Raw genomic sequence first — 3,972 nt, forward strand, 5'->3', positions numbered from 1 at the left:
TCTTTGTTGTTACTGTTGTTAAGTGTTCTTAAGTCAGTTCTGACTCATAGCTACCCTGCATAGGGCTTCTGAGGAGTGGCTGGTGGGTTTGAATAGCTGACCTTGAGGCTCAAACTGACCTTGAGTCCAGTGCATCTTGCAATGCCACACCAGGACTCCAAGATAGTCTATAGACTCGGGTAAAATCTTGCAATCTTTTTCATTTACTTAATGAAGAATTACAGAAAACATCTAGAATATACAGTTTGGTCTGTAAATCAATTAATCCTTTGGCAACTGGCTTGTGTCCCCTACTCCACAATACTGGCTCTGTTTTGAAAACATTCTCACATTTTCTAGTCATCCTTTTATCTGCAATGTCACTTATTTGAATAAAATATCTTTAAAATGTCACAAGTCTTCTTCCCTTTCCCATTCTTACAGTTCTGCTTTAGTGTAATTCACTGGTAATTTAATTTTAATTTAAAATAGGAAATCAGAATCAAAGATGCCCAGTTTTACTAAAACCTCAACAGAGCAAAGATTTGATTATAGGAATAAGCATATAGTTCTTGTGTGATGTTATAGGATGAAGCACTTGACTACAAGGTTGATTTGAACCAGAAGGTCAGTGGTAAAAACCCACAACTCACTGCTTGGAAATCTTACACAGGATTGCTATGAGTTGGAACCAACTCAGTGACGCTTAACAACAACAACAACGAGGCTATACTTTGGGAGTCTTGGTGTGGTGCTGTAGGATAAGCACTGGATTGCTAACTGCAAGATCAGCATTTCAAACTCACCAATTACTCTTTGGAAACCCTATGTAGTTTGCTATGAGTCAGAACTGAGTAGATGGCACTTAACAACACCGGAGTAGTGGGACACTGGAGAATCAACGGTAGAATTTTCACTTTCTATGTGGGAGGCCCAAGTTTGATTGAGAACCAATAAACTTCATGGCAACTACCACCCAACTGTCAGTGGAAGCTTGTATGTTGCTATAATAGGGAACAAGTTCAGTGGAGCTTTCAATAAAACTATCTGGGAAGAAAAATCATGGGAAGAAATGTCTGGCAAGCTACTTGTAAAAACTAGCCAATGAAATCCTGTGGATCACAACAACCAGATCTGCAGTCAAGCATAGGAATGATGCAGGACCAGATAGGGTTTCATCCCATTGTGCATGGAGTTGGTATAAATCAAGGCTGGCTCAATTTGCAGAGAGTGAAGAAGCAAACCTTTTAGGGACCTACACTAGCAAAAAGATTTATGGATCTTTCTTAGGAAACTTGTGAAGCAGATTTGCTTAACCCAGTGACTTGGGATAGTTGATTGTATATTGTCCTTGGAGGACACATATTCTAATCCTGGTTCTCTCACCTACTGGCCTCAGGGGTTTGAACAGTAATTTGTCTTCTGGACATTTTTTTTTTTAACCAAATAAATATAAAGGATTATTATGGCCTCTAAGGATTTTACTCTAGTATATGTAATTGTGTGTATTCCTAAAATCACAAGGTCAATGAAACACTATATAATATTTAATAAGAAAAAACTAAAAAAAAAAATAATTTTTTCCAAAATTACCAGTGCTGTCATTGAACCCACATTTAATATGACCTTTTCCTCAAAATTATAAGTGCTTCCATTGACGTTTTTTCTTAAACTTTCTTTCTTTGGCCAAGACTTGGAGCAGTATTTTCCTGATCCTTTTCTTGATGGTTGCTTATTTTATTCTCCTCGTTCATGTTTCCTTGACTTTTTTTTCTACTTTGAACATTTTTAGAGTAGATTTTTAGCATACTTTGTCACTATGATTCCTGTTAAATCTAAAATACCAATTTATTAGTTTCATGCAAAAAAAAACCTTAATATTTTCTGTACTCTAAATTTCTACACTATTCATTTCAACTCCTCTTGTTTTGACCCACAAATTTTGACCTACAACACTGTAGAAACAAAAGATATTTTTAATCATTGAACAAATTTGTTCAATGATGATTAAAAATTTCTTTTGTTTCTACAGTGTTGTAACCTATCCTCTTTTTCTCTTCTTTTTAAATTTTCACATCAGTCTAACAAGTTGCTAATGCAACCAATTTTTTATTTCAAGTATAATTTAAAAACACAAAACAAGGAGCTGAAACAATGCCCATATTTTGAATTGAACAAGCATTTAAAGGTCTCAGGTTGAGAAAAGACTATGTGGTCTTCTAGATCAAAATCCAGCCATCAAATATGATCATATCAACACGTGTTAAAGAGCTTTGCATACATTTGACTCTCGTGGACTTGTTTTGATTTTCTTCAGTGTCAGATTGAATATGCATATGAGAAATTGATGTAGGGATTTCAGTAAGGTAATTGATGTTTATAAGGGCTGTGGTTTATAAGAGTTGGTTCTAACTCATAGAGACCCTGCATCGGGATTATGAAGAATGACTGGTGGGTTTGAACCACCAACTTTGCTGTTAGTAGAAAAGTGCTTCTTTTATAGTGCCACACAAGGACTCTATCTAGTAAGAGCTATGTATTTCTGAGATATTCCTATTCATAGGTTTTTTTGATTAAACAAAAGTAAATAAAATACCAGGTTTTCATTGGTTATACCTAAACAGTTGGTTATTATCAAAAACTGTAAAAATAAGTATCTTTGTGCTTCCTTAATTTCAAGTAACCTGTACACTGTAGTTGGCAAATATGATCTCAGTGACAGAAATGAAACTGGAGAAAACATTACATAATTTTACAAGACCAATGGCTTATTCATGGCAAATAACTTGCTTAAACAACATAAAAGATAACTGTACACATGGACTTCACCAGGTGGAATACACAGAAATCAAACTGACTACATCTGTGGAAAGAGATGATAGAAAATCTCCATCTCATCTGCCAAAACAAGACCAAGGACAGACTGAGAAACAAACCATCAATTGCTCATAATGTAAGTTCAGACTGAAGATGAAGAAAATCAAAACAAGTCCACAAGAGCCAAAATATGACTGTAACATATCCCAACTGAATTTACAGATCATTTCACAAACAGATTTGATGCATTAGACACTAATGATCAAAGACCATAAGTGTTGTGGAATGACATCAAGAACATCATACAGGAAGAAAGCAAAAGGTCATTAAAAAGACAGGAAAGAAAGAAAAGACAAAAATGGATGTCAGAAGGAACTTTGAAACTTGCTTTCAAACATAGAGATGCTAAAGCAAATGGAAATGAGGAGGTAAAAAAGCTGAACAGAAATTTTCAAAGGGCAACTTGAGAAGACAAAGGCAAGAATTACAATGAAATGTCTAAGACCTTGAGTTAGAAAACCAAAAGGGAAGAACTTGCTCAGGATTTCTCAAGATGAATGAAATGAAGAAAAAATATTGAAGGATTCTATAGCCAAAATATTGAATGATGCAGAAAGCATCAAAAGAAGAAGATGGAAGAAATATGCAGAGTCACTGTACCAAAAAGAAATGGTTGATATTCATCCATTTCAAGAGATAGCATTGGATAAAGAGCCAGTGGTACTAAAGGAGTAAATTCAAGGCAAAGAATAAAGCTCTGGAAATCGGTGGATTACAAACTGAAAAATTTCAACAAACTGATGCAGCACTGAAGGAATTCACTCATTTAAACCAATAAATTTGGAAAACAGCTACCTGGCAAACTGATTGTAAGAGATGCATGTTTACACCCATTCCAAAGACAGGTGACCCAATGGAATATACAATTCATCAGAGAATATCATTAATATCATATGTGAGTAAAATTTTGTTAAAGATCAATTTAAAAATGGATGGAATAGTACATTTACAGGTAATTGCCAGAGGTTCAAGGTGGATTCAGATGAAGATGTGGAATGAGGGATATCATTGCTGATGTCTGATGGATCTTGGCTGAAAGCAGAGAATACCAGAAAAATATTTGGCAAGAGCCATAATTAATTAAGGAATTAAAATAAATAAATTGAGACATATTAA

Source organism: Chrysochloris asiatica, unplaced genomic scaffold (assembly GCF_000296735.1).
Source record: "Chrysochloris asiatica unplaced genomic scaffold, ChrAsi1.0 scaffold00181, whole genome shotgun sequence".
NCBI lineage: Eukaryota > Metazoa > Chordata > Mammalia > Afrosoricida > Chrysochloridae > Chrysochloris > Chrysochloris asiatica.